The sequence below is a fragment of the Balaenoptera acutorostrata genome, chromosome 3 (assembly GCF_949987535.1).
Source record: "Balaenoptera acutorostrata chromosome 3, mBalAcu1.1, whole genome shotgun sequence".
NCBI lineage: Eukaryota > Metazoa > Chordata > Mammalia > Artiodactyla > Balaenopteridae > Balaenoptera > Balaenoptera acutorostrata.
This window is the reverse complement of record NC_080066.1, coordinates 115,922,761-115,946,183: the sequence shown is the minus strand read 5'-3', so window position 1 is coordinate 115,946,183 and position 23,423 is coordinate 115,922,761. Positions and strand designations below refer to the sequence as shown.

The 23,423-nt window shown below is 41.3% G+C and overlaps 1 non-coding gene across 1 annotated transcript; it reads right to left on the bottom strand.

Moving 5' to 3' along the window:
- Positions 1–5,401: 5,401 nt before the first annotated feature.
- Positions 5,402–5,527, bottom strand: LOC114237782 (U6atac minor spliceosomal RNA). The gene has a single exon (XR_003623293.2). It is a non-coding gene; the product is annotated as a U6atac minor spliceosomal RNA (small nuclear RNA).
- Positions 5,528–23,423: the final 17,896 nt, after the last annotated feature.

Here is a 23,423-nt window from a genome sequence, read left to right as displayed (position 1 = left end):
AACAGGCACAGGAAAAAATGCTCGACGTCATTAATTATCAGAGAACTGCAAACTCAAAATCAAAATGAGATATCACCTCACACCTGTCAGAATGGCTATCATCAAAAAGAACAAAAATAACAAATGTTGGTGAGGATGTGGAGAAAAGAGAACCCTTCTACACTATTGGTGGAAACGTAAATTGTGCAATCACTGTGGAAAACAGTAGAGCGTTTCCTAAAAAAAACTAAAAATAGAACTACCATATAATCCAGCAATTCTACTCCTGGGTATGTATCCAAAGAAAATGAAAACACTAATTCAAAAAGATACATGTGGGCTTCCCTGGTGGTGCAGTGGTTAAGAATCCGCCTGCCAATGCAGGGGACATGGGTTCGAGCCCTGGTCTGGGAAGATCCCACATGCCGCAGAGCAACTAAGCCTGTGCGCCACAACTACTGAGCCTGTGCTCTAGAACCTATGAGCCACAACTACTGAGACTGCGAGCCACAACTACTGAAGCCCATGTGCCTAGAGCCCGTGGTCTGCAACAAGAGAAGCCACCACAATGAGAAGCCTGAGCACCACAACAAAGAGTAGCCCCTGCTCGCCGCAACTAGAGAAAGCCCCACGCGCAGCAACAAAGACCCAACACAGCCAAAAATAAATAAATAAAATAAACAGATTAAAAAAAAACAGAAAAAAAAGATACATGTACCTCAATGTTCATAGCAGCATTATTACAATAGCCAAAATATGGAAGCAACCCAAGTGTGCATCAACAGATGAATGGATAAAGAAGATGTGGTGTATATATATATATATACAATGGAATATGACTCACCCATACATAAAAAAGAATGAAAATTTGCCATTTGCAACAACAAGGCTGGACTTGGAGGGCATTATGCTAAGTGAAATAAGTCAGATAGAGAAAGACAAATACTGTATGATATCACTTACATGTGGAATCTAAAAAATAAAACTAGTGAATATAACAAAAAAGAAGCAGACTCACAGATATAGAGAAGAAACTAGTGGTTACCAGTGGGGAGAGGGGAGGTGGGAGGGGCAATATAAGGGTAGGGGACTAAGAGGTACAAATTATTATGTATAAAATAAATAAACTACAAGGATAGATTGTACAGTACAGGAAATATAACCATTATCTTATAACTATAAATGGAGTATAACCTTTAAAAATTGTGAATCACTAAGTTGTACATATAATATGTAAAATTGTATAAGATTGTAAAACAACTGTAACTCAGTAAAAGAAAATAAGATAATATGAAAAAGGTAGTACTCTAGAGTAGGTGAGGTTTAGCTATTTCTTTGCAACTTTACTACCAGGTTATAATGACAGTGAGCTTTCAGAACAAATTTTGTCATATGGTCATGACACAAAACACCTTTTCTGTGAATTCTATGAAGGTCAATAGTTTGATTATTTTGATGTCTGTTCTATGCATCCCATGCCTACCATAATGCATGATGCCTGAGTCGAATGAGTCACTATTCCAGTGACAGGATTCAGCTAACCCTGTCAATTATGGTGGAAGCATGGAATCTACTGAACCAGTGACAAAACCAAAGACCATTTAGGGATCAAACCCAGAGCACCATCATCAGCACAGTTAAAGGGTCTTTAGACCAGTGATGTCCAGTGGCAACGTATAATGTGAGCCATATTTAAAAATGAAAAACAATATAATTTGAATAATATATTTTATATGACCTGGTTTATCCAAAATATTATCATTTTAACATGTTGAACTAGCAATATTTCATATGCTAAATAGCCCATGTGTCTTGTGGCTACCATGTTGGACAGCATAGTTCCAAATTCTTAAACCCTATTCATTTTAGGGGTGGAAATATCTCTAAAATAGTTTAGCTACTGCACATATATTGGATACGATTACTTTCACTAATGAAAACCCAATTTGAACATCCATTATCTTAGCAAAATGTCTAAAATTGATGAGAAAGAGATAACTGAAGAGCTAGTAGTAGCTACTTCTGGAATAGAGACTTATTTTATTATTTTTATTGAAGTATAGTTGATTTACAATGTTGTACTAACTTCTGCTGCACAGCAAAGTGACTCAGTTATACACATATACATTCTTTTTCTTAAACTTTTTATTTTATATTGGAGTATAGTTGATTAACAATGTTGTGTTAGTTTCAGGTGTACAGCAAAGTGATTCAGTTATACATATACATGTATCTATTCTTTTTCAAATATTTTTCCCATTTAGGTTGTTACATAATATTGAGCAGAGTTCCCTGTGCTATACAGTAGGTCCTTGCTGGTTATCCATTTTATTTATTTATTTATTTTTTAATATCATTTTAAAAATTAATTAATTATTTTTGGTTGCGTTGGGTCTTCATTGCTGTGCATGGGCTTTCTCTAGTTGCGGTGAGCAGGGGCTACTCTTTGCGGTGCGCGGGCTACTCTTTGCAGTGCACGGGCTTCTCATTGCAATGGCTTCTCTTGTTGGGGAGCACAGGCTCTATGCGTGTGGGCTTCAGTAGTTGTGGCGCACAGGCTCAGTAGTTGTGGCGCACGGGCTTAATTGCTCCACAGCATGTAGGATCTTCTTGGACCAGGACTTGAACCTGTGTCCCCTGCAATGACAGGTGGATCCTTAACCACAGCACCACTAGGAAATCCCCTAGTTATCCATTTTAAATATAGCAGTGTGTACATGTCAATCCCAAACTCCCTAACTATCCCTACTGCCCACCCATCCCCCAGTAACCATAAGTTCATTCTCTACGTCTCTGAGTCTGTTTCTGTTTTGTAAATAAGTTCATTTGTTTCATTTTTTTAAGATTCCACACATAAGTGATATTTCTCTTTCTCTGTCTGACTTCACTCAGTATGACAATCTCTAGGTCCATCCATGTTACTGCAAATGGCATTATTTTATTCTTTTTAATGGCTGAGTAATATTCCATTGTATATATGTACCACATCTTCTTTATCCATTCTTCTGTTGTTGAACATTTAGGTTGCTTCCATGACCTAGACATTTCTCCAAAGAAGACATACAGATGGCCAAGAGGCACATGAAAAGATGTTCAACATCACTAATTATTAGAGAAATGCAAATCAAAACTACAGTGAGATATCACCTCACAACTGGCAGAATGGCTATCATCAAAAAATCCACAAACAATAAATGCTGGAGAGGGTGTGGAGAGAAGGGAACCCTCCTATATTGTTGGTGGGAATGTAAATTGGTGCAGCCACTATGGAAAACAGTATGGAGGTTCCTTAAGAAACTAAAAATAGAGCTACCATATGATCCTGCAATCCCACTCCTGGGCATATACCCGGAGAAAAACATGGTCCGAAAGGATACATGCACCCCAGTGTTCATTGCAGTGCTGTTTACAATAGCCAAGACATGGAAGCAACATTCTTTCTTTAATACTCTTTTCCATTATGCTTTATCCCAGGAGACTGGATACAGTTCCTTGTGCTATATAGTAGGACCTTGTTGTTTATCTATTCTAAATGTAATAGTTTGCATCTACTAACCCCAAACTCCCAGTCCATCCCTCTCCCTCTCCCTTGGCAACCACAAGTCTGTTCTCTATGTCTGTGAGTCTGTTTCTGTTTTGTAGATAAGTTCATTTGTGCCATATTTTAGATTCCACATATAAGTGATATTATATGTTATTTGTCTTTCTCTTTCTGACTTACTTCACTTAATATGATAATCTGTAGTTGCATCCATGTTGCTGCAAATGGCATTATTTCATTCTTTTTTATGGCTGAGTAGTAAGCCATTGTATATATGTACCACATCTTCTTTATCTATTCATCTGTCGATGGACATTTAGGTTGTTTCCATGTCTTGGCTATTGTGAATAGTGCTGTTATGAACACTGGGGTGCATGTATCTTTTTGAATTATAGTTTTGTTCTGGTATATGTCCAGAAATGGGATTGTTGGATAATATGGTACCTCTATTTTTAGTTTTCTGAGGAACCTCCATACTGTTTTCCATAGTGGCTGTACCAACTTATATTCCCACCAACAGTGTAGGAGGATTCCTTTTTCTCCACACCCTCTCTAGCATTTGTTATTTGTAGACTTTTTAATGATGGCATTCTGACCTGTGTGAAGTGGTACCTCATTGTAGTTTTGATTTGCATTTCTCTAGTAATTAGTGACGTTGAGCATCTTTTCATGTGCCTACTGGCCATCTGTATGTCTGCTTTGGAGAAATGTCTATTAAGGTCTTCTGCCCATTTTTTTGATTGGGTTTGTTTTTTTTGTTCTTGTTGAGCTGCGTGAACTGTTTGTTTATTTTGGAGATTAAGTCCTTGTTGGGCACATCGTTCACAAATATTTTCTCCCATTCCGTAGGTTGTCTTTTTGGTTGTTTTATGGTTTCCTTTGCTGTGCAAAAGCTTGTAAGTTTGATTAGGTCCCATTTGTTTATTTCTGTTTTTATTTCTATTGCCTTGGGAGACTGACCTAAGAAAACATTGGTACAATTTATGTCAGAGAATGTTTCGCCTATTCTCTCTTCTGGGAGTTTTATAGTGTCAGGTCTTATATTTAAGTCTTTAAGCCATTTTGAGTTTATTTTTGTGCAAGGTGTGAGGGTGTGTTCTAACTTCATTGATTTACATGCAGCTGTCCAACTTTCCCAGCACCACCTGCTGAAGAGACTTTTTTCCCATTTTATATTCTTGCCTCCTTTGTCAAAGAATACTTGACTGGAGGTGTGTGAGTTTGTTTCTGAGCTCTCTGTTCTGTTCCACTTATCCGTATGTCTGTTTTTGTACCAATACTACACTGTTTTGATTACTGTAGCTTTGTAGTATTGTCTGAGGTCTGGGAGATTTATGCCTCTTGCTTTTTTTTTCCCCCCCTTGGGATTGCTTCGGCAATTCTGGGTTTTTTATGGTTCTATATAAATTTTAGGATTATTTGTTCTAGTTCTGTGAAAAATGTCATGGATAATTTGATAGGGGTGGCATTAAATCTGTAGATTGCTTTGGGCAGTATTGCCATTTTAACAATGTTAATTCTTCCAGCCCAAGGACATGAGATATCTTTCCATTTCTTTAAATCCTCTTTAATTTACTTTATTAATGTTTTTATAGTTCTCAGCAAATAAGTCTTTCACCTCCTTGGTACGGTTTATTCCTAGGTATTTTATTTTTTTAGTATGATTTTAAAAGGTATTTTTTTTACGTTCTCTGTCTGATATTTCATTGTTAGTGTAAATAAATGCACTGATTTCTGAATGTTAATCTTGTATCCTGCTACTTTGCTGAATTCATTTATTAGATCTAGTAGTTTTTGTGTGAAGTCCTTAGGGTTTTCTATATATAGTATCATGTCATCTGCAAATAGTGACAATTTTACCTCTTCCCTTCCAATTTGGATAAAAAACAATGGTTAGATGCCACGAAGTAGTTGGAAATGCCTTAACCATATGCATGTTGTCAGGCCCAAGGGCCTCTTCCATTGTTGTCAAGGGGAGTGCTAACCTTGTCTCCTTTTATACAACACTGGATTAGAGAATTTTTTGACGAAATGTTTAGCTGACAGCAACTGACTGAGGTGTAATTCCTGAACAGTGCAACTAACCTTCTGGAATGAGACTTAAAGTAACAATATACACTTTCTTCTGATGGACCGTATTTTAAAACCAATGTAATATTGACCTTACTTTGGGAAATATTTCCAAAAAGCTATGAAATAGATCTTCAAAAATTTTATACATATGCAAACACAAATACTGTTCTGAAATTGTCTGTGTGTGTATGTGTGTGTGTCCATGTAGGCACAAAGGATTCACACTTTAAGTCAGACTGTCTTGGGTATCTTGCTAAAACTCTTTCCCACTAGTTCTTAGAAAATTTTAATATGATAGCACCAGGGAGCCTGAGGCAGCATGACTTATGGTGGCGAGGCAGAGTAATGTTTTGAGATACTCACCTGAATTGTTTACTGAATATTTTTTTCCTCTCCTGGACTTAATTAGGTAGATCTTGTTTTATTATCCAATCTGCCATTCTGTGTCTTTTGATTGGAGCATTATTCCATTGACATTTAAAGTAATTATGATAAGTATGTATTTATTGCCATTTTAAACCTTGTTTTCCATTTGATTTTGTATTTCTTCAATGTTCCTTTTTTTTTTTTTTTTTTTGCTTTTCCATCCTGTAGGTTGATGGTTTTTTTAAAAAATTGTGCTTGAGTTTCTTTCTTTTTGGTTTTTGTGAATCTTTTATATATTTTTGATTTGTGATTAGCCTGGTTTTCAAGTATGTTAACCCATAACTATATCTACTTGCTTTAGACTGATAGTCATATAAGTTGAAACACATTCTTTTTTTTTTTTTTTTTTTGGCTGCGTTGGGTCTTCATTGCTGTGCGCGGGCTTTCTCTAGTTGTGGTGAGTGGAGGCTACTCATCATTGTGCGTGGGCTTCTCATTTCAGTGGCTTCTTGTTGTGGAGCACAGGCTCTAGGTGTGTGAGCTACAGTAGTTGCAGCACCCTGGCTCAGTAGTTGTGGCACACAGGCCCTAGAACATGTGGGCTTCAGTAGTTGCAGCACGTGGGCTCAGTAGTTGCGACATGCAGGCCCTAGAGCATGCAGGCTTCAGTAGTTGTGGCGCACAGGTTTAGTTGCTCCGTGGCATGTGAGATCTTCCCAGACCAGGGATCGAACCCGTGTTCCCTGCATTGGCAGGCGAATTCTTAACCACTGCACCACCAGGGAAGTTCCCAACACATTCTAAAAGATCTACATTTTCCTATTCCCCTCACCTATGTTTTGTGATCTTGATGTCCTATTTTACATCTTCATGTTTATACTTCTGCTGTTCATTGTAGTTATAATTGCTTTCAGAAAGTTTTTTGATTTTTTATTAAAGTCTATGTACCAGCTTGTTTAAGTGATCTTCAATCCTTTTAAATATTTACCTTTTGTATTGTGATTTTCCCTTTCCTATAGATTCTTGCTTCTTTTCTACTTAGAGAAGAACTTTCACTATTTCTTTCAGTTTTAGTATTGCTGTATTCTTTTAGTTTTTGCTTTTCTGAGAAATTCTTTATCTCTCCTATTCTAAGTGATAGTCTTGCTGGGTAGAGTATCCTTGGTTTCAGGTTTTTCCCTTTCAGCACTTTGAATATATTTTGCTCCTCCCTTCTGGCCTGAAAAAGGTTCTGTAGAGAAATCAGCTGATAGCCTTATGGGGGTTCCCTTGTAACTGACTCTTTGTTTTTCTCTTGCTGCCTTTAGAATCCTCTCTTTATCTTTAATTTTTGCCATTTTAATTATGATACATCTTGGTGTGGGTCTCTTTGGGTTCCTCTTATTTGGGAGCCTCTGTGCTTCCTGTACTTGGATATCTGTTTCCTTCTTTAGATCCGGGAGGTTTTCAGCCATAATTTCTTCAAATACATCTTTGATTCCTTTTCTCTTTCTTTTTCTTCTGGAGCCCCTATTGTGCGTAGGTTGGCACGCTTTATGTTATCCCACAGATCTCATATGTTGCTTTCTTTTCTTTTGTTTCACTTGTCCTTCTGTCTGCTGTTCTGATTGGGTGATTTCCATTATTCTATCTTCCAGATCACTTATTTGTTCTTCTGCATTATTTAGGCTGTTATTCATTGCCTTTAGCTCAGTTTTTTTTTTTTTTTTTTTAGCTCAGTTTTTATCTCAGCAAGTGAGTTGTCTAATTTTGAATGGTTCCTCTTTATAGGTTCTAGGTCCTGTTATAGTGATCTGCATTTCTTTTGACAGTCTCTGTTAATTCCTTTAGCATTTTTGTTACCTCTTTTTTGAACTCAGGGTCTGGTAGACTAGAGAGATCTGTTTCATTGTTCTTTCAAGGGATTTCTCTTGTTCTTTTAATTGGGAGTAATTCCTCTGTTTCATTTTACTTAAATTTCTCTGACTATGAATTTAGGAGGAACAGTTATCTACAGTGGTCTTGAAGGGCTGTTTTTTTTTTTTTAATTTTACTTATTTATTTATTTATTTACTTATGGCTGTGTAAGGTCTTTGTTTCTGTGCTAGGTCTTTCTCTAGTTGTGGCAAGTGGGGGCCACTCTTCATCACGGTGCGCGGGCCTCTCACTATTGCGGCCCTCTCACTATTGCGGCCTCTCTTGTTGCGGAGCACAGGCTCCAGACGTGCAGGCTCAGTAATTGTGGCTAACGGGCCTAGTTGCTCCACGGCATGTGGGATCTTCCCGGACCAGGGCTCGAACCCGTGTCCCCTGCACTGGCAGGCAGATTCTCAACCACTGCGCCACCAGGGAAGCCCCTGAAGGGCTGTTTTTATGTGGGAACATCCCTGTGTGAACTGTGTGAGTCCAGTATTTTTTGTGCAAGGGCTATTTTTGGTATAGATGCCTGCCACGGTTTTCCTCAGTGTGTGGCTGTTGTCCCCTTGATAGGGGTGTGTTTGGTGTTGTGGTGACTGGAGTCTGCACTGGATGTTGGGCAGGGCCTCCTCTTGGCTCTGTGGCTGTCACAGCTCTGTCAGGGGCAGGGTCTGCTCCCCAGTTGTTGGAGTAGAAACCCCCGGATCCAGTTCGGGGTGAGGTGTACTGTGGTGTGAGGTAGACAGGACTGGAGTGCTCCTGCTGGGAAAGGAGCCACTGTGTGTTTCTCCACAGGGGCTGTCACTGGGACATGCAACTCTGTGACACCTCCTGCCACCTGGTTTGTGCACTCACAGTCTGCTGCTGCTAGTGTAGCCCCTGGACCTATCCCCACTGTGGGAGTATTGATAATCGGCTCAGAGGTCAACCCTGCCTCCCGTGAGGGCGAGCTCCCAAAGTCCGCTGAAGCCAAAGCTGCACCCCACCATGAGCATGCTGATAATGAGGTTCCTATGGCGGACTCAGGTCCATCCTGCACACACCCACTCTGTTGGCCTGGACCACACTGCAGTCCTTTCGGACTGTCTTCATGCAGCCAAACTGAGTCCTCTCCCTGGGTCTGTCTGCTGAAGCCTGAGTTTCAGCACCCAGCCACTGCGAAGGAGGTTCCCAGGGTGAGGGAAACTTTCCTCTTTCACAGTGCCTTCCCAGGGGTGCATGTCCTGTCCAAATTCCTTTTTTTTTTTTGTCCTACCTGGTTACGTGGGGATCTTTCTTATAGTTGTAGTTGTATAAGAGATCTCCTCCCAGCTTTTAGTTGGTATTCTGTGAGAATTTTTCCACATGTAGATGTATTTTTGATGTGTTTGTGGGGGGAGGTGAGCTACACGTCCTTCTGCCCCACCATCTTGATCTCCTCCCCCTCTGAAGAGTTTTTAACATTAGACTAGATATGACCTTCAACTTTGGTAAATGTCAGGGCCCTGGTGACTCTTCATTATTATAACTGGATATCCTAGAATATGGTTTTTTTTTTTTTTAAAGATTATGCTGCTGTAGTCATGATAGCTTGCTAAGGATGGGTGGGGTATTACATTATGTACCAAGGGATAATAATTTTGTTTGACAGGAAATACATGTTAATAGTTATTAAGAGCTTAGTATGTTATATCCAGCATTATGTTAAGTGCTTGACTTAGAGCATTTCATTGAATTCTTCTAATACTAGAGAGATCCTTATCACCCTTCAATGACAGACAGGAAACAGCATAGAAAGCCTAGTTATTTTACCTACAATCACATGGTTCAAGTGGCAAAGTTGGGTTTAAACTGATACATGTGACTTGGTGCTTATTCTCTTCCTCAACTCATTTACATTCTCTCTTTCTGCTTCTGTCTCTCTCTGTCTCCATCTCTCATCTCTCTTTCTCTCTCACACACACACACAGAATACCTATACCTAGAATAACTGTGTGTACATACTCTACACACTGATAATGATTAACTGCATCAGGTATTTACTTACTGCCACTACTCTGTACCAGGTACTGTTCTAGGTGCTGAGTGGGAAGCAAGAAATATGACAGACAAGGTTTTTGTCACTAGTGGGAAGAGAGAGGACTTAGATCCATAAGGTCATTCCAGAAATTCAGTGTTATAAAGAAAATAAAATAGGATGCTGTGATTGAGGATAAACTACTGGGAGGGATTTAATGTGGCGGTTGTGGAAAGCATCTTTGAGAAGATGGCATTTGAGCTCAGACCTGAATGAAGAGAGGGAATCCTCCATGCCAAGATCTGGAGTGAGAGCTTTCCAGCTTGAGCAGAAGCCCTCAAGTGAGAGCAAGTAAGGTATGTTCAAGGGACAGAAAGAAGGTCAGTGAATCTGGAGCATAATCAGTAGGAGGAAAGTTGGGTGGAAATGAAATCACAGGGGTAGGTGGAGCTAGACCTTTGAGGGCCTGTGGCTCATGGTGGAAGAGGAGGAGAAGAAAGAAGAGGAAGAGGGTGAGGGTGTTATGTATGCTCTGGCCTCCTAAGGACAGGTGATGGCCAGAGGTTCTTACGTATTTATCTCATTTAATCCTCCCAACAATCCTGGGATGTAGGAACTGTCATCTATACTTCTCAGAGATCAACTGTGAAATTTGAGCCCTAAGTATCAGTCACTTCCTTCAGTGTTTCAAAGGTTACTGCAGAATCCTGCAAATCCAGCTAAATTCACTTACAATATGATTGAAACACCTACTGGATGCTTGTGATTGATTTCATTGTTAAATTCATATTCTTGTATTTCTCTTCAGTGTTGCTTTATTGGTGGTCCTCTGAAAATAGTCACTCTTCTTTAACACAAGAACATCTGCTATAGATCTTTCACTTGTCTATTCTGTCTAGTCAGTTAACATTTATAATCAAAATATTTTCTCCTTGTCCTTAACAACAATATTCTCTTCACTAAGAATCCTTGAAGTTGCCCATGCAATATGTGAGGATGGAAAGTCTTATTTTCCTTTTAGTCCTTGAACCTCGATTTATCGACCAAATTACTTGCCAGGAATGTTTGTCATATGTGTCCACTGGGACTTGCAGCATCAGAGCTGGGCTGCAAAGCCTGGGTCTTTGTTGTTGTGTAGTGGCTCAGGGGCTACAGTTACCTGCCCAGGCTCAGCTCACCTTCATTCAAGTATAAGCTATTTTTATCTTTTTAAAACATCATTTTCTCCAGGTTGAAATCAAAGTGTTGGCAGGGTCACGCTCCTTCCTGAGGCTTTAGGGAAGAATTCATTCCTTTCTTCTTCCAGCTTCTGGGGGCTGCCTGCAGTCCTTGGCTTGTGGTCGTTTTACTCTAATCTCTGCTTCTGTGGTCACATTGCTTTTTCTTCTGTTTGTGTGTCTGTGTCAGATCTCCCACTGCCTCCCTTTTTATAAGGATACATGCAATTGCATTTAAAACACCTGGATAATCCAGGATAATCTCTTATCTCAAGATCCTTGTTGAATCACAGCTTCAGTCCTTTTTTTGCCATTGTCAACTGAAAGAAAACTCACAACCTAAAAGTTGCAAGTTATGCTTTATTTGGGGACCTTGCTGAGGATTATAGCTGGGAAACAGATTTTCAGATAGCTCTGAGGAACTGTTGCAAAGAGGTAAGGGTGGAGCCAGGATATATAGGAGCTTTTGTTTGGAGAAAAAACAAACAAACAAAAACATGTAGTCGAACATCAAAAGATTCTGGTAATCACAAAAAACAGCCATCTCAAGTTAATGATTTTAGTGCTTTTCTTTGTATGGGAAGATGCAAGAGTTTGTGCTCATTGAAAGTGTTCCTTTGATTTGCATCCTAACTATCTCTGGCCAGTATCCTGTTTTTCTCCATCCTGAATCCCCTCAGGGTGTACCATGGGTAGAGGCAGGGGGTCTGCAGTGGCTGCTGGCTTGATGGTGGGCAACATTCCTTGTTTACATTTAAGGTAGTATTCACAGAGTCCAGAGGTTAGGATACAGATAGTTTTAGAGGGTCATTTTTCAGCCTATCATAATACTTAGCAGTAGAGTTGTTCAATATTTATTAATAGTATATCTTATGTCTTTCCTTTTAGATTGTCAAATTCATGTGGGCAGGAAGTTTTGTTTTGTTTTGTATACCTTGACAAATATGAAGAATTCTGCTGGAACTCTGGGATGGGGGAGGGAAGTGAATCCTTTTGGTTTCAGGTGGAATTTGGTGCACACGAAGAATATTTTTGCCACATGCAAATGTGGGTTTTCAATTTACTTGATTTCCCAGGAGCTAAAGAAATGTAATGGTATATAAGCCTTTTTTAATTTGTAAGACTTGTCATGCGATTGCATGATGCTATTCACATCTTATGCTCCTGAAAACCATATTCATCTACTGGTTTGTAAGGTAACAATGGGATTGAACCAATTGGCATTACATGGGTACCATGTAATAGACATTTAATTGGGCACATGCCCGGAAGGAACCAACAAATTAAGCATTTGGGTAGAATATTTAATGTATTAAACATCCAACATAGAAAGTTAAGTCAATGGGTTTTCTCTCTACTTATTTTGTACCTGAAAATAGCTCAAGAAAATCTGTAGAGACATAGGCATAGCTCTCATTCCTCCCTGCAAAGGTTCATAATGTAAGGGCTTTCACATGTATCTCATCATTGGGAATTTAGGTGATGATATAAAGGATTATTATCTCCAAGGAACGTGTGAGTGAGCTGGCAATGTAAAATAAAAATCCTCCCATCCCCTCCCCAGCTCGTTAATAATTTGACCAAATCTGTAGTATAGTGTCTCTTGGCTCTTGATGCAAGTTTATTTGTGATCAAGGAAACATTAACTAGAATATTCCTTCATAAATAGGAATGTTTAACATATAAAAGGTAGGACTTATGAGGCAGTTTATATTCTGAACTATGCTTATATCCTAGGGTTGTGATGGACAAAATAATTATCAGAGTTTCTACAAACCTTATGAGAGAGAAATAGCATGTTGAAGACAAGTGCAGAGAAAATCTCTACTGAGATTCAGGCAAACCATATAGATTTTGTTATTGATACCTGTATATCCAAAACCCAGTCTGTCTATTCAGGCACAAATTTGTATTGAAGGAATGTTGTGTGCCAGGCATGATGCTAGATTTCGTATAAAAAATATGATACCTCCCCCAAAGACTTTCAGGTCTAGTAAGAGACAAAAAGAAATAATCTTTAAAGCATTGTGATTAATATTTGTGTTGGAAAATGTCTTCTCCTTCCATATTCTGTCTCCTCCTTCCACTCCAAGCACCCCTGGTGGGAAGACTCTCCAGAGCTTTATTGCAGCAGGTAGACTGCAGGCCATAGACCCTGTGGGCAGACAGAATAAAATAGCCCTACCGTCCCCACCTACTGGTGTTCACACCCTCATATAATCCTTTCCTCTTGAGTGTGGCAGCACCTGTGACTTGATTTTAACCAGTGGAATATGGTAAAGGCAATGGGATGTATATGATTGTGTTTAAGTGATTATATAAGATTGTAGCATCCATTTTTTAAAAATTGTAGTATAGTTGATTTACAATGTTGTGATAGTTTCAGGTGTACAGCAAAGTGATTCGGTTACACACACTACACACACACACATGCATGCACACACACACACACATACACATATTCTTTTCAGATTCTTTCCCATTATAGGTTATTACAAGGTATTGAATATAGCTCCCTGTGCTATACAGTAGGTCCTTGTTGTTTATTTTATATATAGTAGTGTGTATCTTGTAATTTATCCCTGCTCCCCTCTCCCCTTTGGTAACTATAAGCTTGTTTCCTATGTCTGTGAGTCTATTTCTGTCTTGTAAATAAATTTATTTGTATCATTTTCTTAGATTCCACACATAAGTGATATCATATGATACTTGCCTTACTTCAGTTGGTATGATAACCTCTAGGTCCATCCATGTTGCTGCAAATGGCATTATTTCATTCTTTTTTATGGCTGAGTAGTATTCCATTGTCTATATATACCACATCTCCTTTATCCATTCATCTGTTGATGGACATGTAGGTTGTTTCTGTATCTTGGCTGTTGTAAATAGTGCTGCTGTGAACATTGGGGTACATGCATTTTTTCGAATTAGAGTTTTTTTCTTTTCTGGATATATTGCTAGAGTCTTGCTAGAGTCTCTCTCTCTCTCTGTCACTGGCTTTGAACAAGCAAGCTGCCACAAGTCCTATGGCCACAAGAAACTGAATGCTTCTAACTTCCATGAGCATGAGGAAGCACATACTTCCCCAGCTGAACCTTCAGATGAGAGCCCAACCCTGGCTGACATCCTGATTACAGCCTTGTGAGATACTGATTACAGCAACAGAAAACTAGGCCAGTTCCCAAAGCCCTGGCCTAGGGCTCCCTCCAAAGTGTGGCTTGGTCTTAGTTTCACTATTGGACAAGGCAGCAGAGGTAAGAACCAGACCATGGGGAGTGGAGGACTGGGGAGAAGTAAGGGAGGCACATGGGCTTTCACTGAGGCTAAAGAGCTTATACCTGTTCCAAGACGCACTGGGAATCCTTTGAAGGGTTTTAAATGAAGGAATGACAAGTTTAGATTTATGAGCTCTGATTTCCCTCTCAATAAAAATGAGGGAGAAAGGCTGATTCCCTAAATTCTTTGCACCTGGAGCCCATCACCCTGATCTTATTCTTTCCCCGTCCTCGATTAAATGCCTTTGGGTGGGTCCATTTCTGGCCCAGTGCCACTGGGATCTCCTCACACTTCCCAGCCCCGCTCTCCTATCCCTTCCTAAACCCCAAAGTTATTTCTGAAACTTTCTTCTGATTTACTCTGCCACTTTCAAAGTTTCTGAAGACAAGTGGAATGAATGCATTATTGGTCTTTAGAAAGTAGCTTCAGAGGTCATCCCGACAAAACCCTGCAGAGCTGAGACATTCTAGATGAGTCCTTAGGGAGTCAGAATTTGATAGTTAAATGAGGCTTAGGGGGGGTGGGTAACACACCTGGGGCACATGGGCAGCTAGTCTCAGCTCTGGTCATGACTTCATTTAAACTATCTAGTTCCATTACTGCCAGTGATCTAGCTTTGTTCTTACTGACATATTTTCAGTTAATATATGAGAGGAATATATTCTTGTTACACAACTGTGCCCCTTCAACACTTCATCAATCATCAACTCTCTCTATTCCATTTTTTCTTAGTTCTACTAGTTTTTAAACTGTTTGTGAAAAAGACCTTATTTCTGAAACCTTATTTCTGAAACCAGTTTATTCTTACTCATCAGAGTTGTTTGTAGACTTACCTCTGTCTCTCTTGTTTTCATGCCTTTTGGTGATTGTTGTGGTGTTTATTCCCTCTCTTCTTCTGATACCGACCAGGGTTCTTGGCCTTCCCCAATCAACAGAAACTGACTAGAGGCCAGACAAGAAATTCAGGCAAGGTTTTATTGGGGCTCCTGTGGCCGCAGGAGGGAGTGAAAACAAGTTACAGGTTCCCTTGCTCGCTTCCCCAAGGGGGGGTGAGCTGGCTCCTTATAGGGGGTGAGGGTAGGGGTGTGTCCAGGGGTCGGGCGAGCGGTGTTCTGCCCACCCCTTTGTGATGTTGTGTGCGGGGGGCATGTACAGTACCCTGCTTTTGCTCCTTATAGCCTGTTTTTGCTCCCGGCTCTTCAGAATTGGCAGTTGGGTTTTTTGGTCTTTTTGTATCTCTTGTTCCAGAATTTGCCCCAGCTGCTCATGCACACAGTTATCTTTAATCCTATACAGTTTCTTTGTATTTTGTTGCTGGAGGAGACGTGTGTCCAGGTGCAAGCCCTGCAGCACTACAGCAAAGGGTCCCAGGTCCCAACCTGTCTCACTTCCTTCCCTTTACTCCCTTGTGGATTCCCCCTTCAATCTGTTCATACGTTGTATCTGCTCATTTCAGTGGCCTAGTGACCTAGGCATTGAGAATTAAAAAAAGTTACAATCCTCTCCTGGCCCCTAGATGACCAGCCATCAAACTGGGAAGAAAGATGGCGCACCCACAGCTGTGCAGCTAAAGCACAGTGTGTGTCCAGTTGCCTGCAGGACGTTCCCACTGAGTTGCTGAGCAGCATTTCAAACTCGGGGCTCCAGTCTGAACACATGATTACACCTGCCCTCCTGCCCACTGCTCCTCTTGCCAGGTTTCCTGTGTTAGCAAACAGCACCACTGTCCGTTCAGCTGCCCAAGTCCGAAACCAAGGAGGCCTCCTTGATCTCTTCTTTTCCCTCGGAGCCAGTCAACCACTAGGTCTTGTCCCTATCTCTCCCTGTCTCTTGACTCTGTCTGCCTCCATCTACCCTCTGTCCATCACTCCTATCATCTCACTAGACTATCACGATGGCCTCCTGACTGTTTGTGCTGCATCCTTCTTTGGTCCTCCTCCTCCAATCCATTCTTTCCATAGAAGCCACAGTTGTACTTTAAAGGCACAAACCTGGTCAAGACACTGCCCTATTTAGCATCCTTCCATGGTCCTCAGTGCACCAGGGTGGAGGCCCAACCCCTCGTGCTCTGGCCCCTGTGTTCCTGCGCAGCCTGGCAGCTCAGGGGCCTCCCTCCACCCTCCACCCCTCACCCCCCCACCCCAGCCTGTGCGACTGCCTGTGGGTCTGGAACACACTGCGCAAGTGCTCTTCTCCCTGGGCCACGCTGTGTGCTGTTCCCACACCTTACACATGCCCCTGCCCCACTCTCCTCCCCATGGCCTCTTCACAGGAAATGTCCCCGCCCCAAGACAGCATGATGTATCCTGACTTTCCTGTACTTCAGCATGCTGGTCCTGCCTCTAAAAAATTGATTAAAGAAGACCATTTGGGTGATGCAAACACACTTTTTTTTTAACACTTCACAAAGTTGTCAGTCTCCATTCAGAGAACTACAAAATGGGGTGGGAGATAGGAAGCTTTTATAGGATAAAGAAATAAGAGCAAGGAGAGAAAAATAGAAACTCTCTGGCTGGGGCCACATAGTCAACCTTGTTTGTGGTGAGAAGAACAAAGAAGTAAGTATAGAGCTCAGAGCTGGCTTGACCTTGGGGGTTGGCTGACCTGGTAGACTGCTTTTCTGTCAAGCAGAACATTTACTGGGACAGGAAAGTTATCCAAGTTTCAGTTTGCTGACATGGTACCTGGGCAGGAGCAACTTTGTCTTGGGCCTAGAAATTTCTTTCAATGGTCCTTATGTAATAATTGCCTACTTTGCTTCACTCCTGCTCCCCACCTCCAGCCTAAGGACAGTATCTCAAAGCCTGGTTTAGCTCATTGCAGTGGAAAAACTCAGTAGGTCTAGATGGTTTAACAAATGCAGCCTGTGTGGTTTAATGGTTTAGAATTTAGGCTCCAGAAGCACAAGGCTTGGGTTAGGTTTCCAACTGTTAGTGAATTGTTCACCTGGACCTGCGCTGGAGTCCTAGCCCAGGCCAGGATCCCTTGTCTCTGTCAGGGTCAGAGAGGTTCTTTTTCTGCTCAGATTCGTACAGCCAATAATGAAACTGTTGCTGAGATTGGAACAGCGCAAGCTTTATTCAATGGCCAAAGAATGGAGAAGTCAGAACTTAATTGGCCAATCAACTTCTCAACCCGATTTGGGCAGAGACACCTTGTATACAGGAGGTTTGAGGTAAAAGGGAGGGAATTGGAAAGAGAGGCATGAATATTCATGACTTATCTGAGAACAGGGGTGTGATTTGGACCTGGAACTGAGGCAACATTCCTTTTCAGTCCTTGTATGAGCTTTTCCAGTTGTTGTCATGGCAATTGTCAACTGTCTTGGCACCTGTGGGTGTGTCTTTTAACATATGCTAATGTATTACAATGAACATATAACGAGGCTCAAGGTTTACTGGAAGTCGAACCTTCTGCCGTCTTGGGCCTAGTTGGTTCTAACCAGTTCTCCTTTTTCTCTTTGCAACTTCCTCCTGAAACTTAGATAGGAGCAATTGGTTTCCATTAAGGGGAAGGGCAGAGGTACGATTCTGGGGCAGCAGCCTTGGTAACACGACCTCACTCAACCTAGGTGCAAAAAGGCAGAGAGAGAATGTTCATTTCCACCTCTAAGGCTTATTTTTAGAAAAACACAAGACTGACTGCTTGTCAGGTTCTGCTTGATGCCCAGCTGTGGTTGCATTCTTCTCTGCTTGGTTACCATCACTTGACCTGCTTTCATGACCTTCTGTCTGGTTCTTCCTTCTTTCCAGCCTTCCTTTCTTTCATTTTGAATATAGCAACAGAGAAGTAGTTCATGAACTCTCTCCAATAAAGGATACAGGTATTACAAAAGTAAAATTCAGAAAGGCCTAATGGGAACTAGAATTACAAATGATAATGATGCATTAATAGCTCAGGTTTTTGGAGGTGGGGGGACTAGATTTCAATCCTAGATCTTTGTATTTCTACCTGTATGAACTCAGAAAGTTCTGTTGCCTTCTTTGATGGCTGGTGTATAACATGTAAATAGTAATTGTACTAGTCAGGGCTCTTTGTTGCAAGCAGTAGAAACCAGCTGTGATTTAAGTTAAAATAAAAGGGAGGGGGAGCTAATGGAAAGGTCACTGATACAGCTATTTCACAGACTTGTTGAAAGGATGGGTTTAAATAACGGATAACAAATTATTTAGCACAATATGGCATCTAGAAAGTATTAGAAACTCTAGCTGTTATTGTATCATCAATGTTTTATTATCATTGTTTTGAGCTCTGTCCTAACTTTCTTGCCTGTAGCTTTGTTTTAATATAAAGTGAATGCTATTCTTGATGCTTTAGTAGATTCTTTCGATATTTGAGAATTGGTCTCTGGAACCTATAGTTAACTATCCATTTCTGGTCCAATCAACTATTGCCAAAAGGAGTAAGATCATGTGACACAAACTTGGCCTCTAAACTCTTCTTTTATTTTTTTATGAATTTTTAAATTTAATTTATTTTTTTTATACAGCAGGTTCTTATTAGTTATCCATTTCATACATATCAGTGTATACATGTCAATCCCAATCACCCAATTCATCCCACCACCACCACCAACCCCCCCGCCACTTTCCCCCCTTGGTTTCCATACGTTTGTTCTCTGCATCTGTGTCTATTTCTGCCCTGCAAACCGGTTCATCTGTACCATTTTTCTAGGTTCCACATATATGCGTTAATATACGATATTTGTTTTTCTCTTTCTGACTTACTTCACTCTGTACGACAGTCTCTAGATCCATCCACATCTCTACAAATGACCCAATTTCATTCCTTTCTATGGCTGAGTAACATTGCGTTGTATATATGTACCACATCTTCTTTATCCTTTCATTTGTCGATGGGCATTTAGGTTGCTTCCATGTCCTGCCTATTGTAAATAGTGCTGCAATGAACATTAGGGTGCATGTGTCTTATTGAATTATGGTTTTCTCTGGGTATATGCCCAGTGGTGGGATTGCTGGGTCATATGGTAATACTATTTTTAGTTTTTTAAGGAAACTTCATACTGTTCTCCATAGTGGCTGTATCAACTTACATTCCCACCAACAGTGCAAGAGTGTTCCCTTTTCTCCACACCCTCTCCAGCATTTATTGTTTGTAGATTTTCTGATGATGGCCATTCTAATTCGTGTGAGGTGATACCTCATTGTAGTTTTGATTTGCATTTCTCTAATAATTAGTGGTGTTGAGCAGCTTTTCATGTGCTTCTTGTTGGCCTCTAAACTCTTACTTTGTCTGGGGCCATACACAGGGAGGTAATTCTCTGAGAAGAGCAAGGAAAACTAAATCTAATTTACCTAAATACTTACCTGCTTTCTATGACCATGTCCGATATTATGTTAGAGAGATTTTAGGAGTTCTAGCTCAGTAATCAACATTAATTCACTGCTTCTACCACCTGTGATAACTGGGTGATTGCCTGAATCAATTCAACATTTATTGAGCACCTATACTACATATTAGTTACTGGTTATACAAAAGTAGTGCTTGCCTCTGATGTACCTGCTGTTTCATGGAGGAGACAAGTGATAGATTAATAATTATATGTTGTGAATGTTGTAGTAGAAGCCTCCAGACTAAGTACAAAGGGCTTATAGAAGAGAATGGAATTAATTAGCCAAGGAGAGCAGTGGAGGGGAAGCAATTGGAGAGGATCTCGTGATAGAGATGATATTTGACTTGGGTATTTAAGAATGCATAGGAGTTTGCCAGGCTGGCAAATGGAAAATAGAATGGGCAGGGGCACAAGCACCTTCAGATCCAGCCTCTGGTTTACATTTTGTTGTTCTGAAGTTTATAAAATAGGAGAGATGACGTGGTCAGATTGGAGTTTCAGAGAACTAATTCTGGTGGCAGGAGGGGGGATGGTTTGGAAGGGGATTCTTGGAGGCAGGAGACCAATTAGGAGGCTGCTACCCTAGTTGTGAGAGATGATGAGGACCTGACCTAAGGCAGTGAAGGCTGGGATGGATCTGAAGTAGTACATCTGGGACCAGTGAAACATAAATGGTGAGGGACAGGATGGAGGTGGGACTATTTTAAGGAGTCTCATTTGCCTGCCTAGTTGGATGGTGATGCCATTCTCTGGTAAGGGACTCAAAGAAGGAAGAGGTGTCTTGGAGGGAGGATGACGAGTGCATTTTGATGTGGTGTTGAAGAGCCTGGGGAACATCCGGGTGAGAAGTCTGTAAGCGTGTGGGGATCTGGAGGTCAGGAGAGAAGTTTGTTTGATGCTGCTTAGGAACAGCCTAGGCCTAGAACTAGCCCTACAAGTAGAAACAACAGCTCCAGCCGGACCCTAGACTCGTCCTGGGACCTGAGCCTCCAAGTCTGTTTCTGCCTGGTGCCCTGGTTTGTTCTGGTTGGTTATCTGCCCCGAGCCTGGAGTTCTGTCCTGCACATACATCACCATGGTAGCTGCTGCTTTGCTACCCTGTTCATGTTCTCAGCGTTGGCTGCCTGCCGCTTCCTTGGATTTCTGAAAATTGCCTACCCAAATTGTAAAAGGTCAGACTGTTGCTGGTGGTCATCTGGACTGTATTGCCTTTTGTCTTTGGAGACCCTCTAGGAAGCCATGGTCTGTCTGTGCGAAGAACCCCCTCTCATGCCCCGGGGGGAGATTTTACCCAGTACCTACAATCAAGTCTCCGTAGCTGACATTCACCTTGCCTTGTCCTGCAGTAACCAGAAAGCAATTTGACTTTAAAGAAATATGTATATGAACATGTCCTGAGCTCTCAGTAGTCGGGCAGGTTGGGGGTTTGCTGCAGTCATTTAAAGAGAAGATGGCCTTTAGAATTGCAGCATCACTCAGCTTTCAGGAGGCAAGCAGAGGTGGGGAGTCGCAATAAATCAAACATGTAGGTGTTGCCCCCAAGTGGCATGAAGTAGATTAGGTTCCAAGGATCACTTTCTATGAATGGCACCTTAAAGACTTGATGGAGGTGGTGTTTTTAAAAATGACATCAGCAAAACCCTCGATTTGTAAATTGGGGAGCTCATCTACAATTGTGTTGGATTTGGCAGAGGTAAAATCCTGCTACCCCCGACCCCAGCACATATACTCATGTCCACCCTGCTCCACTCCCGAATCCCAGCTGAGTCTGGAGGGGGTTACAGCTTTTACCTTGTCCATCATGGACACACCTGGGCCACCTTTACCTTTCCTCCTCATAGGATTGTGCCCTTCTGAGGGGTGTCCTAGGACCTTTCTTTTTCTTGCTGTCTTGGGCAGTTAACTCACTTCTGGAGGACAGAGCACTAGACTGAGACAGGAGAATTAAGTTCTGGTCTAAGTTCAGCCACAACTAAGTTGGGCGGCCTTGGGCAAGTCCTTTGACCTCCCTGGGCCCTGGTTTCCTTATTCACGCAGTAAGGGAGGTCACTGAAACACCTGGGCAAGATAGTGCACCTTCCAGTTGGATCCGTCACCTTGTCCATTTCAGCCCGTCCTCCCGCTCCCTCCCCAGTTTCTGAGGGAAACCCGAAGCTTGCTCACAGCTCCTGCCGGCCAGGCAGCCAGGTCTCATACGTACTATTTGAGTCCCTTCTTCATGCCCCACCTTCATCTTACCGGCCCGGGAATAGGTTTGCGACCCAAGAGCAATCCCTTCATAAGCTGGCTTTGTGGCTCAGGCTTAAAGAAGATGAACTGGATTCATCTCTTTTTGGGGGGAAATTTGAACAAAGGCCTCCCCCTCTCCAAAAAATATTTTTCAGTTAACAGTAAGAATAGAAGAGATTCTAGACCCCATAAGGCTCAACTGAACTTGTTTTCTATCCTTGGATGTTCTTTGAGATTTAAGGCTGCATCCGTCTAATAATCTTGCTTTCCCTAGACACAGAATCTTGACCAGGCTATAACAGTGGGAGGAGGAAGCTTCTCTCCAGAGTTGCTAATATTTAGTGGGAGAAACAGACAAGTAACCCACCTTCAGCCTCTCCCCACTTCAGGACAATCTTTTACTCCTGGATTAGAGGAGAGGAAGAGGAAGTTAGTCTTCTATCTGCTCCTGACTTGCCCACACTGCTGCTGTCTTCTATACGGTATGCCCAGAAAAATTCGAGTGCAAACCCCCGAACTGCCATTTATTAGTTGTGTGACATTGAACAAATTACTTAACCTCTGTATCTCAGTTATCATGTGTGAAAGGTGGGGGTGATAATCATATTTATTCCATAGGAGTGTTGTGAGAATTACATGAGCACTGCACTTTGCTCTACTGTTTAACTCCTAGGTTTTAAACATGAACACATACCTGAGGGGACGATCAATCATCCTCACCTCTGCACCGCTTCAGTGCATGTTTTCTAATTGTGGTCAGTCAAAGAATTTGGCATGGAAACCCAGGAACAGTAGGACCGGGAACCTGCCCAAACTCTCACAGCACATTTATGACAGGAACAGATGCAGAATTTGCTTTCTTTGGCTCTTGGCTTAAGTTTCATATTCTTCATGTTGTATCGCCTCTGTGTATGGGTGTGTGTGTATTCATGTGTATGTGTTAGTGTGTGATCGTGTATGTGTGTATGTACTGATTTCAACTTCTATAAATAAATAGCCACCAGCTGATTATTCCACTACAGATCAATAGAATAGACACCCCAATAGTAAGGTGGAGAGCTTCCAAGGGAAGAGACAGGTTCAGGTAGGATAAATTCCTAGCCCTGACAACTTTTAGTCTTTTCTGTCTTAAGGGGCAAAAAGGCAAATAAATCATAAATAAATAAAATTCACATTAACCTGAGAATGATCTCACACTGTGTTTTGAAACGGGGAGGGGGGGGGACGGGAAAGGAGAGTTGAGCTAGCAGATCTAGTCCACGATGATTTAACAGGTGAGAGGGAGTGAGCTCCGATTGTTTTATGTCTCAGTCTATTAGGTACTGTGCAGCGCAGCAGATCCGTTCTAATTTATACAGTTGTTCAGCAAAACTTTTGTGGGTTTTTAAATTGACTGTAATGTTTAGCAATTGGAATATAAATTTATTCAAGCCTCTTATTTGGTCGCCTCAGTGGCGCATTACAAAGTATTTTATAGTGTCTGATCTGCTTAAGTTT